Here is a 14,911-nt window from a genome sequence, read left to right on the forward strand (position 1 = left end):
CTTTCAAACTGAGTGAAAATCATGAATGGATCCATAACTTTACATCAATTTACTATGTTGTGCCAATACCTGCATTTACATTTAGAACGAATGATGTCATAGAACCAGCATCACACCAGTTCCAGGTGTCTCCAAGGAGACAACAGAACTTCAGTTGTGTTTGCTAAAATACACACTTTGAAACATACTGTAACACTTAGTTAACATGTCTGGTTTAGTTGAAGAATCGGCTAAGGTAAGTTTCAGGGTTTAATGGTGGGATGGCACCTGTGCTTTTTTCCCCCAACCGCTAGAATATGATTCGCACCAAACCCAAAAGAAATACTGCACAGTTCAGGAACTTCATCAACCTAGCAACTGTAAAATAAGCTTACAAACAACTGAATTGAAATGCCAAAAAGTTCAGAGAAAGGCACAAACTATGTTTACTTGGGGTTTACAAAATTAAAGCTAACTAAAACTGGAATGATAAACAATCATGCTGCCAATGGACAGAGAAATATCATGTTTTTTGAATAATGTATTATTTGTTATATAGGAACCCAGTATAAGGGAATCCCTTGCGATCCTGTCTGCAGAGATAAAGGTAAGTATTTTTTTCTCTTTAGCTCTGTCACTCCAAGAAATATAATGAACATAAATATATTTGCCAATCTTTTCATAGTAATCCAAACAACTCTGCGTGCATCTGACATTTGTAATATTTATCTACCGCAGTATAACTCTTCTGGCAAGGCGATTGGTATTGTACCTTGAAAGAAAACTGATTGGAAATGTCATGTACTCTATGGTTTCTATTGATGTCAAGTGGCAAATGTTGACTGGTGATGTTATGTGAATCTTAGGAAATGGTCATTTTTCAATCGAGTCTATGTTTCTCAGAATTTGAGACAGAGAGGTCAATCTCTGCAATCCGAGCTGAGGGCATTTCTTGGAATGGAAAGGTAAGAGCAACGTGTTCTTTGATATTCTCTTAAGACTCTTCGCCAGATTTTACGATGAAAAATGTAAATAATAATAACAAACATTATTTTATATAGTGCCTTGAAAGGTGGCTTCTTTACAGAATGACAAAACCAAATACAATAAATAATACACAAGATATGCATGATGACAATACACAGTTAGAGGAGACAGTAGATGGTCATCCTGGTCAGTGTATCCTGAAGGTAGTTTTCCAATTTTTTGGAACGGGGTAAAAGAGGCCACCTCTATTAGAATCTTTTTCCTAACCAAAAATGTAACAAAGTATAATAATAATATTAAAAATAATAATAATAATAAACTTTATTTATAGAGCACCTTTCATACAAATAGTGCTTTGGTGCTTTAAAAAGCAAGCGTAAAAATAAAATATTAAAATTGAGAGATATACTTTCAGTTGTCAAGGAAAATACAGCAATACAGTAAAGCAACATACATGTCAATTAAATAAATAAAAATTAGGAAAGTCATAATAAAATAAGAACAATTAAAGAGAACTAAAAAAAGAAACAGAAATAGAAAGAACAAAGAACCACTTTAACTAAAAGCAACATTTTCAAATGTTTTTTAAAACAATGTACCGAGCTTGACTGCCTAATAAAAAGTGGAAGTGAGTTTCATAATTTAGAAGCATAAAAACAAAAAGCAGCCTCTCCACTCTTTCTGCATTTCACATGTGGTATTTGCAGTAGGCCAGTATGTGCAGATCTCAGGTCACGTATAGGAACATATGAAGACAGACATTCAGTAAGGTACAGACGTGCTAGGTCGCTTAAAGCTTTAAAAACAAGTAAAAGAACTTTCAAATTTATCCTAGATAATACAGGTGACCAGTGAAGTTTTTTCAAAACAGGAATGATATTCTCTTTCTTGTATTTGTTAGGATCTGTGCTACTGCATTTCGAACAAGTAGTAAGGGATTTATTGTTTTCTTGGGAAGCCCACAAAACAGAGCATTATAATCATATCCACATCAATGTGAGCAATGGAGAAGTCAAATTAACGTGTCTAAATATCATCTAGTTCTATCCCAGGGAAGAGGGCTGTTGCCTACACAGACGACAAGACACAAAACGCTCAACTGTGCAAAACACGCATAAGGACATCAGTCAGGAGGAACAAGGTAAAGTGTTTTTACTTCTTCACCATGGTCATGTAGTTTCACTCCAAGCACTGTCTTATGAAATAACTGTGGAAACGACCTCCCCAACATTTTGGGTTGTTGCATTTTGCTTCAATGAATTTTAACCTTTTCTTTTAGACATTAAGAGGAAGGACACATTCACCCTTGGTAGAGATTCAGTTGTTCTACGAGATGTCAAGGTGAGAATTAACCACTTCAGGCATAAGTCAATCCACATGACCGGAAATGGGGCAATGAACAGGATATGGGGATTTTGCTAGTTATAAAGTACAATAATCATCATTAAATGATCTAAGACTACTGAAGTATAAGCTGTGTCCCTGACTGATTAATTAGCAAATTCATCTTCGTAGAGTGGAGCTACACTGAATATGGAGTGAGATCATGTAGGGAATGTTGGACTTGTAATAACTAATTGAAGGATAATAATAATCAACGAAAGTGCTTAAAAGTATCAACAAATGCCTTCAAAGTACTTGACACGTACTTTGCTTTCAAAAGTGAAACATAATTAATGCTTACGTAAGATTTCTCTTGACTTCTCAGGAGTATACTAACTCCAAGGACAAGTAACATCACAAACCATTATTTAAGTGCTGATGTTGGAGCTGCAATACTACTACCAAGACAAAAAATGATACAGGTAACACTGCTTTCAGATTTCTAAGAATTGCTAAAATAGTATGTTTACAGAGCATTCAGAGTTGAGAATATGACAAGTTCCTACCATCTCAAACACTGCCAATCTAGAACAAAAAGAAAGTACTTGAACGCCTGCAGTAATCGAACACAAACCAGAACATATCAGTGCATGACAAGGAAATGTAGTCACAAAATGATTCTACCCTTTCAAGTCCCAAAAAGGACCGAGGAACTTACCGGAGGCGATACCTGGATTTCAAACAGAGTACAATGTAGCCACTGTAGGGGAGAAGATCACAGAGAGCTCTTCTCAGATTGCTCAGAGTCAGCCCCAGCACCCTGTCCTGACTGAAGCAGACAAAGTGGTCAAACAGGTAGGTAGAAATGAGTAAGGAACAGAGAGTATGGTTATTCTTGCATTGTTTTGTTCGTCTGTCAAAGAAAAGAGTGCTTCTGACTTTTGTCAATGTTCATCTTTATTTTAGGAGAAGAACAAACGGTGGTATCACACTTTGCTCAAGTGTATGATACCATGTGTGTACAGCAGACATCACCAAAGGAACAGGAGACACCTGAGTAGAGAACAAGAATATGAAAAGACTGATGAAAAAAAGCACCAGGAGAAATCCATTGAATATGCACAATCTCGTCCAGTATTTCAATGAAAAGTTTCAGTGTTGTTTTTAGTGTCGTCATATTGCATACATTTAAAACAATGTGTCTTGTTTATTGAACAATTTCATTTACTTTAGTAAAAAGTGTTGTTTACTGTAGTCCTAGCATGGATGCAATTGTTAGAAAAAACGTGAATGAAAAACTGAATGTTTCATACAATATGGGTTTGTGTTAACCCACACACCTAAGTGAAATGTTTGATTACGTTTACAAGACATAACACATAGTTCAGTTGAGTGTGAAAGGGAACAACAGAGAAAGTCACAAACAAAACATTTGTGAAGGACTTGATGAATGTTTTTTCTTTAGAAATGACAAAAAATAAAGAATTTTTCAACAAGATGTCTTTCTATAGCGAGTTTCATTTGAGATAGTCTTTTCTTAGAAGTGCAAGAGTGGTATTCCCTACAACTTATTCCCCAATTTGATCATTCTCAGAAATTAGGAGACGGAAACCACACCTACTGTAATATTAGACCTTGTAACAAGGCAACTAGGTTTCAATGGCTTAAAAGGTGCAGAAAGAGGCTCATGTATAATGACCTCCAGTGTCCCAGAGGTTTCCCAAATCATTTCTTAGAGTATGGAAAAAGAGGAAATAAAGTGTCTACAGAAAGCGTATACCCCCTTGAACTTTGTTCAGTTTGTTGCGCCAGTGCCAGAGTTTCATGCAATTAAATGAGGACCTCTTTCTCACACCACATATGTTATACTTTCAATGGGAAAAAAGGAAATATTACAATTGTATACATTTTCACCCACATGTTAATATTTGGTAGAAGCCCTTTTCACAGCAATTTCAGCTTTGAGTCTGTTGGTAATGGGCTCCACCACCTCTGCACCAACAAGATTTGATAATGTTTGAGAATTTCAGAAGTCTGTCTGGTTTAGCTGAAGAATCAGCTAAGGTAAGTTTCAGGAAGAGCATCTGATTTCTTTCAATAAAGCAGAACAGAGAAAAAACACACAATACAAAATCATGAGAATTTGTATCCATATGACACTTTGACTCGAATACTTTTATCAGACCTACACAGAGTATATACTGTACACACTTTTTCAGCCCAGGTTTATACATTTGGAACTGCCATTTGTAGGTGTTTTTGTGTCTTAGCTCAACACTGTGAAACCTGTAGTTACAAACATGGAGGATGAAGACATGAAGACATATATTGTACCTCTGACCGGCCTACCTTCCAAGAGGTGAAAGATGAAACTTTTCCTTTATCGTCAACTCAGTGAATGTCTTTAAACTTTCGAAAACTGTAACAAAGAATACGTTAAAAAACTTATTTTCATTGGACCCACAGAAAAGTCAAAGTTGTCCATAGAAATGCCCGTCTAAATCAGAAATCTACAGCACAAAGGCAGTGGCCTTTCGGGACATAAAAATGAAATCAGACTTTACTCAGACGGATTGCCGTTGGTCACGGACATCTTGCTATCAGTCACTACAAAGATGTTTTCTCTCGTGCCATGGCTTGCCTGACTTGCTTCTTCTGCTGGATGGCTTCTGGTCGCTGGTCAGGATTGACAGCCAGCATGTCCTGGAGCAGTGTCCTTAGCTCCGTGCTTATGGCTCTATTTACTTTCAGGGGGATGTGGAACTGCAGCCAGGGGTTCTCATGCAGGGCCTCTCCAACAGGTCCTGACAGACATATGCTCCTGTATCGGAAACACACTTTAGTTCAATTCTAAAATATTTCTCGTAGGACTGAAGGAACCTTTGCCTGTTAAGAGTTAACAATTAGGTCCTCAAGAACTGTTTTACGGTTTTCTACACTCCTGGCTGTCCAAGGTCTCTTTAAGGTCTCTTAAGTGGAGGTGTAACTCATGTATCCTACATGTGATTTAGCAACATGAAAGGGAATAGCTTCTTATCGGATTATGGTCTTGGTTAACTGCCTAAGGCTGACCTAAGTGCCTAACTTTCTGACTTTCTTTATACCTTATATGTTAAGAAGCTTCTTCTGACCAATCAGAAATGTATGCTTTATGTATGAACATTTTGCTCATCAAAGTGAGTGAGAGACAAGGTTAACAGAAATTAGCCACGGCAGTAAATGACACCATATTTTTGGGTTCTTAAATGGTCTCTACCTGGCACACCTGCACAGTGCAAACTGACACACACTGTTTAGAGAAACAGCTACTCTATTACTAATATTAATGAAACATTTCTTATTCTATGGAACAAAAACAAACAGTAAAACTAAAACACAGATCTCTTAGCTTCCTATTTCATGAACCAGATGACTGAATGACCAAGCCTAACTAGTAGCCAGAACCCCAGTTAACCCTCCGTAACACAAAGTTTAACCACACGACAGGAACTCTTTCAAACTGAGTGAAAATCATGAATGGATCCATAACTTTACATCAATTTACTATGTTGTGCCAATACCTGCATTTACATTTAGAACGAATGATGTCATAGAACCAGCATCACACCAGTTCCAGGTGTCTCCAAGGAGACAACAGAACTTCAGTTGTGTTTGCTAAAATACACACTTTGAAACATACTGTAACACTTAGTTAACATGTCTGGTTTAGTTGAAGAATCGGCTAAGGTAAGTTTCAGGGTTTAATGGTGGGATGGCACCTGTGCTTTTTTCCCCCAACCGCTAGAATATGATTCGCACCAAACCCAAAAGAAATACTGCACAGTTCAGGAACTTCATCAACCTAGCAACTGTAAAATAAGCTTACAAACAACTGAATTGAAATGCCAAAAAGTTCAGAGAAAGGCACAAACTATGTTTACTTGGGGTTTACAAAATTAAAGCTAACTAAAACTGGAATGATAAACAATCATGCTGCCAATGGACAGAGAAATATCATGTTTTTTGAATAATGTATTATTTGTTATATAGGAACCCAGTATAAGGGAATCCCTTGCGATCCTGTCTGCAGAGATAAAGGTAAGTATTTTTTTCTCTTTAGCTCTGTCACTCCAAGAAATATAATGAACATAAATATATTTGCCAATCTTTTCATAGTAATCCAAACAACTCTGCGTGCATCTGACATTTGTAATATTTATCTACCGCAGTATAACTCTTCTGGCAAGGCGATTGGTATTGTACCTTGAAAGAAAACTGATTGGAAATGTCATGTACTCTATGGTTTCTATTGATGTCAAGTGGCAAATGTTGACTGGTGATGTTATGTGAATCTTAGGAAATGGTCATTTTTCAATCGAGTCTATGTTTCTCAGAATTTGAGACAGAGAGGTCAATCTCTGCAATCCGAGCTGAGGGCATTTCTTGGAATGGAAAGGTAAGAGCAACGTGTTCTTTGATATTCTCTTAAGACTCTTCGCCAGATTTTACGATGAAAAATGTAAATAATAATAACAAACATTATTTTATATAGTGCCTTGAAAGGTGGCTTCTTTACAGAATGACAAAACCAAATACAATAAATAATACACAAGATATGCATGATGACAATACACAGTTAGAGGAGACAGTAGATGGTCATCCTGGTCAGTGTATCCTGAAGGTAGTTTTCCAATTTTTTGGAACGGGGTAAAAGAGGCCACCTCTATTAGAATCTTTGTCCTAACCAAAAATGTAACAAAGTATAATAATAATATTAAAAATAATAATAATAATAAACTTTATTTATAGAGCACCTTTCATACAAATAGTGCTTTGGTGCTTTAAAAAGCAAGCGTAAAAATAAAATATTAAAATTGAGAGATATACTTTCAGTTGTCAAGGAAAATACAGCAATACAGTAAAGCAACATACATGTCAATTAAATAAATAAAAATTAGGAAAGTCATAATAAAATAAGAACAATTAAAGAGAACTAAAAAAAGAAACAGAAATAGAAAGAACAAAGAACCACTTTAACTAAAAGCAACATTTTCAAATGTTTTTTAAAACAATGTACCGAGCTTGACTGCCTAATAAAAAGTGGAAGTGAGTTTCATAATTTAGAAGCATAAAAACAAAAAGCAGCCTCTCCACTCTTTCTGCATTTCACATGTGGTATTTGCAGTAGGCCAGTATGTGCAGATCTCAGGTCACGTATAGGAACATATGAAGACAGACATTCAGTAAGGTACAGACGTGCTAGGTCGCTTAAAGCTTTAAAAACAAGTAAAAGAACTTTCAAATTTATCCTAGATAATACAGGTGACCAGTGAAGTTTTTTCAAAACAGGAATGATATTCTCTTTCTTGTATTTGTTAGGATCTGTGCTACTGCATTTCGAACAAGTAGTAAGGGATTTATTGTTTTCTTGGGAAGCCCACAAAACAGAGCATTATAATCATATCCACATCAATGTGAGCAATGGAGAAGTCAAATTAACGTGTCTAAATATCATCTAGTTCTATCCCAGGGAAGAGGGCTGTTGCCTACACAGACGACAAGACACAAAACGCTCAACTGTGCAAAACACGCATAAGGACATCAGTCAGGAGGAACAAGGTAAAGTGTTTTTACTTCTTCACCATGGTCATGTAGTTTCACTCCAAGCACTGTCTTATGAAATAACTGTGGAAACGACCTCCCCAACATTTTGGGTTGTTGCATTTTGCTTCAATGAATTTTAACCTTTTCTTTTAGACATTAAGAGGAAGGACACATTCACCCTTGGTAGAGATTCAGTTGTTCTACGAGATGTCAAGGTGAGAATTAACCACTTCAGGCATAAGTCAATCCACATGACCGGAAATGGGGCAATGAACAGGATATGGGGATTTTGCTAGTTATAAAGTACAATAATCATCATTAAATGATCTAAGACTACTGAAGTATAAGCTGTGTCCCTGACTGATTAATTAGCAAATTCATCTTCGTAGAGTGGAGCTACACTGAATATGGAGTGAGATCATGTAGGGAATGTTGGACTTGTAATAACTAATTGAAGGATAATAATAATCAACGAAAGTGCTTAAAAGTATCAACAAATGCCTTCAAAGTACTTGACACGTACTTTGCTTTCAAAAGTGAAACATAATTAATGCTTACGTAAGATTTCTCTTGACTTCTCAGGAGTATACTAACTCCAAGGACAAGTAACATCACAAACCATTATTTAAGTGCTGATGTTGGAGCTGCAATACTACTACCAAGACAAAAAATGATACAGGTAACACTGCTTTCAGATTTCTAAGAATTGCTAAAATAGTATGTTTACAGAGCATTCAGAGTTGAGAATATGACAAGTTCCTACCATCTCAAACACTGCCAATCTAGAACAAAAAGAAAGTACTTGAACGCCTGCAGTAATCGAACACAAACCAGAACATATCAGTGCATGACAAGGAAATGTAGTCACAAAATGATTCTACCCTTTCAAGTCCCAAAAAGGACAGAGGAACTTACCGGAGGCGATACCTGGATTTCAAACAGAGTACAATGTAGCCACTGTAGGGGAGAAGATCACAGAGAGCTCTTCTCAGATTGCTCAGAGTCAGCCCCAGCACCCTGTCCTGACTGAAGCAGACAAAGTGGTCAAACAGGTAGGTAGAAATGAGTAAGGAACAGAGAGTATGGTTATTCTTGCATTGTTTTGTTCGTCTGTCAAAGAAAAGAGTGCTTCTGACTTTTGTCAATGTTCATCTTTATTTAAGGAGAAGAACAAACGGTGGTATCACACTTTGCTCAAGTGTATGATACCATGTGTGTACAGCAGACATCACCAAAGGAACAGGAGACACCTGAGTAGAGAACAAGAATATGAAAAGACTGATGAAAAAAAGCACCAGGAGAAATCCATTGAATATGCACAATCTCGTCCAGTATTTCAATGAAAAGTTTCAGTGTTGTTTTTAGTGTCGTCGTATTGCATACATTTAAAACAATGTGTCTTGTTTATTGAACAATTTCATTTACTTTAGTAAAAAGTGTTGTTTACTGTAGTCCTAGCATGGATGCAATTGTTAGAAAAAACGTGAATGAAAAACTGAATGTTTCATACAATATGGGTTTGTGTTAACCCACACACCTAAGTGAAATGTTTGATTACGTTTACAAGACATAACACATAGTTCAGTTGAGTGTGAAAGGGAACAACAGAGAAAGTCACAAACAAAACATTTGTGAAGGACTTGATGAATGTTTTTTCTTTAGAAATGACAAAAAATAAAGAATTTTTCAACAAGATGTCTTTCTATAGCGAGTTTCATTTGAGATAGTCTTTTCTTAGAAGTGCAAGAGTGGTATTCCCTACAACTTATTCCCCAATTTGATCATTCTCAGAAATTAGGAGACGGAAACCACACCTACTGTAATATTAGACCTTGTAACAAGGCAACTAGGTTTCAATGGCTTAAAAGGTGCAGAAAGAGGCTCATGTATAATGACCTCCAGTGTCCCACAGGTTTCCCAAATCATTTCTTAGAGTATGGAAAAAGAGGAAATAAAGTGTCTACAGAAAGCGTATACCCCCTTGAACTTTGTTCAGTTTGTTGCGCCAGTGCCAGAGTTTCATGCAATTAAATGAGGACCTCTTTCTCACACCACATATGTTATACTTTCAATGGGAAAAAAGGAAATATTACAATTGTATACATTTTCACCCACATGTTAATATTTGGTAGAAGCCCTTTTCACAGCAATTTCAGCTGTGAGTCTGTTGGTAATGGGCTCCACCACCTCTGCACCAACAAGATTTGATAATATTTGAGAATTTCAGAAGTCTGTCTGGTTTAGCTGAAGAATCAGCTAAGGTAAGTTTCAGGAAGAGCATCTGATTTCTTTCAATAAAGCAGAACAGAGAAAAAACACACAATACAAAATCATGAGAATTTGTATCCATATGACACTTTGACTCGAATACTTTTATCAGACCTACACAGAGTATATACTGTACACACTTTTTCAGCCCAGGTTTATACATTTGATACATTTGGAACTGCCATTTGTAGGTGTTTTTGTGTCTTAGCTCAACACTGTGAAACCTGTAGTTACAAACATGGACGATGAAGACATGAAGACATATATTGTACCTCTGACCGGCCTACCTTCCAAGAGGTGAAAGATGAAACTTTTCTTTTATCGTCAACTCAGTGAATGTCTTTAAACTTTCGAAAACTGTAACAAAGAATACGTTAAAAAACTTATTTTCATTGGACCCACAGAAAAGTCAAAGTTGTCCATAGAAATGCCCGTCTAAATCAGAAATCTACAGCACAAAGGCAGTGACCTTTCGGGACATAAAAATGAAATCAGACTTTACTCAGACGAATTGCCTTTGGTCACGGACATCTTGCTATCAGTCACTACAAAGATGTTTTCTCTCGTGCCATGGCTTGCCTGACTTGCTTCTTCTGCTGGATGGCTTCTGGTCGCTGGTCAGGATCGACAGCCAGCATGTCCTGGAGCAGTGTCCTTAGCTCCGTGCTTATGGCTCTATTTACTTTCAGGGGGATGTGGAACTGCAGCCAGGGGTTCTCATGCAGGGCCTCTCCAACAGGTCCTGACAGACATATGCTCCTGTATCGGAAACACACTTTAGTTCAATTCTAAAATATTTCTCGTAGGACTGAAGGAACCTTTGCCTGTTAAGAGTTAACAATTAGGTCCTCAAGAACTGTTTTACGGTTTTCTACACTCCTGGCTGGCCAAGGTCTCTTTAAGGTCTCTTAAGTGGAGGTGTAACTCATGTATCCTACATGTGATTTAGCAACATGAAAGGGAATAGCTTCTTATCGGATTATGGTCTTGGTTAACTGCCTAAGGCTGACCTAAGTGCCTAACTTTCTGACTTTGTTTATACCTTATATGTTAAGAAGCTTCTTCTGACCAATCAGAAATGTATGCTTTATGTATGAACATTTTGCTCATCAAAGTGAGTGAGAGACAAGGTTAACAGAAATTAGCCACAGCAGTAAATGACACCATATTTTTGGGTTCTTAAATGGTCTCTACCTGGCACACCTGCAGTGCAAACTGACACACACTGTTTAGAGAAACAGCTACTCTATTACTAATATTAATGAAACATTTCTTATTCTATGGAACAAAAACAAACAGTAAAACTAAAACACAGATCTCTTAGCTTCCTATTTCATGAACCAGATGACTGAATGACCAAGCCTAACTAGTAGCCAGAACCCCAGTTAACCCTCCGTAACACAAAGTTTAACCACACGACAGGAACTCTTTCAAACTGAGTGAAAATCATGAATGGATCCATAACTTTACATCAATTTACTGTTGTGCCAATACCTGCATTTACATTTAGAACGAATGATGTCATAGAACCAGCATCACACCAGTTCCAGGTGTCTCCAAGGAGACAACAGAACTTCAGTTGTGTTTGCTAAAATACACACTTTGAAACATACTGTAACACTTAGTTAACATGTCTGGTTTAGTTGAAGAATCGGCTAAGGTAAGTTTCAGGGTTTAATGGTGGGATGGCACCTGTGCTTTTTTCCCCCAACCGCTAGAATATGATTCGCACCAAACCCAAAAGAAATACTGCACAGTTCAGGAACTTCATCAACCTAGCAACTGTAAAATATGCTTACAAACAACTGAATTGAAATGCCAAAAAGTTCAGAGAAAGGCACAAACTATGTTTACTTGGGGTTTACAAAATTAAAGCTAACTAAAACTGGAATGATAAACAATCATGCTGCCAATGGACAGAGAAATATCATGTTTTTTGAATAATGTATTATTTGTTATATAGGAACCCAGTATAAGGGAATCCCTTGCGATCCTGTCTGCAGAGATAAAGGTAAGTATTTTTTTCTCTTTAGCTCTGTCACTCCAAGAAATATAATGAACATAAATATATTTGCCAATCTTTTCATAGTAATCCAAACAACTCTGCGTGTATCTGACGTTTGTAATATTTATCTACCGCAGTATAACTCTTCTGGCAAGGCGATTGGTATTGTACTTTGAAAGAAAACTGATTGGAAATGTCATGTACTCTATGGTTTCTATTGATGTCAAGTGGCAAATGTTGACTGGTGATGTTATGTGAATCTTAGGAAATGGTCATTTTTCAATCGAGTCTATGTTTCTCAGAATTTGAGACAGAGAGGTCAATCTCTGCAATCCGAGCTGAGGGCATTTCTTGGAATGGAAAGGTAAGAGCAACGTGTTCTTTGATATTCTCTTAAGACTCTTCGCCAGATTTTACGATGAAAAATGTAAATAATAATAACAAACATTATTTTATATAGTGCCTTGAAAGGTGGCTTCTTTACAGAATGACAAAACCAACTACAATAAATAATACACAAGATATGCATGATGACAATACACAGTTAGAGGAGACAGTAGATGGTCATCCTGGTCAGTGTATCCTGAAGGTAGTTTTCCATTTTTTTGGAACGGGGTAAAAGAGGCCACCTCTATTAGAATCATTGTCCTAACCAAAAATGTAATAAAGTATAATAATAATATTAAAAATAATAATAATAATAAACTTTATTTATAGAGCACCTTTCATACAAATAGTGCTTTGGTGCTTTAAAAAGCAAGCGTAAAAATAAAATATTAAAATTGAGAGATATACTTTCAGTTGTCAAGGAAAATACAGCAATACAGTAAAGCAACATACATGTCAATTAAATAAATAAAAATTAGGAAAGTCGTAATAAAATAAGAACAATTAAAGAGAACTAAAAAAAGAAACAGAAATAGAAAGAACAAAGAACCACTTTAACTAAAAGCAACATTTTCAAATGTTTTTTAAAACAATGTACCGAGCTTGACTGCCTAATAAAAAGTGGAAGTGAGTTTCATAATTTAGAAGCATAAAAACAAAAAGCAGCCTCTCCACTCTTTCTGCATTTCACATGTGGTATTTGCAGTAGGCCAGTATGTGCAGATCTCAGGTCACGTATAGGAACATATGAAGACAGACATTCAGTAAGGTACAGACGTGCTAGGTCGCTTAAAGCTTTAAAAACAAGTAAAAGAACTTTCAAATTTATCCTAGATAATACAGGTGACCAGTGAAGTTTTTTCAAAACAGGAATGATATTCTCTTTCTTGTATTTGTTAGGATCTCTGCTACTGCATTTCGAACAAGTAGTAAGGGATTTATTGTTTTCTTGGGAAGCCCACAAAACAGAGCATTATAATCATATCCACATCAATGTGAGCAATGGAGAAGTCAAATTAACGTGTCTAAATATCATCTAGTTCTATCCCAGGGAAGAGGGCTGTTGCCTACACAGACGACAAGACACAAAACGCTCAACTGTGCAAAACACGCATAAGGACATCAGTCAGGAGGAACAAGGTAAAGTGTTTTTACTTCTTCACCATGGTCATGTAGTTTCACTCCAAGCACTGTCTTATGAAATAACTGTGGAAACGACCTCCCCAACATTTTGGGTTGTTGCATTTTGCTTCAATGAATTTTAACCTTTTCTTTTAGACATTAAGAGGAAGGACACATTCACCCTTGGTAGAGATTCAGTTGTTCTACGAGATGTCAAGGTGAGAATTAACCACTTCAGGCATAAGTCAATCCACATGACCGGAAATGTGGCAATGAACAGGATATGGGGATTTTGCTAGTTATAAAGTACAATAATCATCATTAAATGATCTAAGACTACTGAAGTATAAGCTGTGTCCCTGACTGATTAATTAGCAAATTCATCTTCGTAGAGTGGAGCTACACTGAATATGGAGTGAGATCATGTAGGGAATGTTGGACTTGTAATAACTAATTGAAGGATAATAATAATCAACGAAAGTGCTTAAAAGTATCAACAAATGCCTTCAAAGTACTTGACACGTACTTTGCTTTCAAAAGTGAAACATAATTAATGCTTACGTAAGATTTCTCTTGACTTCTCAGGAGTATACTAACTCCAAGGACAAGTAACATCACAAACCATTATTTAAGTGCTGATGTTGGAGCTGCAATACTACTACCAAGACAAAAAATGATACAGGTAACACTGCTTTCAGATTTCTAAGAATTGCTAAAATAGTATGTTTACAGAGCATTCAGAGTTGAGAATATGACAAGTTCCTACCATCTCAAACACTGCCAATCTAGAACAAAAAGAAAGTACTTGAACGCCTGCAGTAATCGAACACAAACCAGAACATATCAGTGTATGACAAGGAAATGTAGTCACAAAATGATTCTACCCTTTCAAGTCCCAAAAAGGACCGAGGAACTTACCGGAGGCGATACCTGGATTTCAAACAGAGTACAATGTAGCCACTGTAGGGGAGAAGATCACAGAGAGCTCTTCTCAGATTGCTCAGAGTCAGCCCCAGCACCCTGTCCTGACTGAAGCAGACAAAGTGGTCAAACAGGTAGGTAGAAATGAGTAAGGAACAGAGAGTATGGTTATTCTTGCATTGTTTTGTTCGTCTGTCAAAGAAAAGAGTGCTTCTGACTTTTGTCAATGTTCATCTTTATTTTAGGAGAAGAACAAACGGTGGTATCACACTTTGCTCAAGTGTATACCATGTGTGTACAGCAGACATCACCAAAGGAACAGGAGACACCTGAGTA

The sequence above is a fragment of the Lepisosteus platostomus genome, chromosome 27 (genome assembly GCF_059453375.1).
Source record: "Lepisosteus platostomus isolate fLepPlt1 chromosome 27, fLepPlt1.hap1, whole genome shotgun sequence".
In the NCBI taxonomy this organism is placed as follows: Eukaryota; Metazoa; Chordata; class Actinopteri; order Semionotiformes; family Lepisosteidae; genus Lepisosteus; species Lepisosteus platostomus.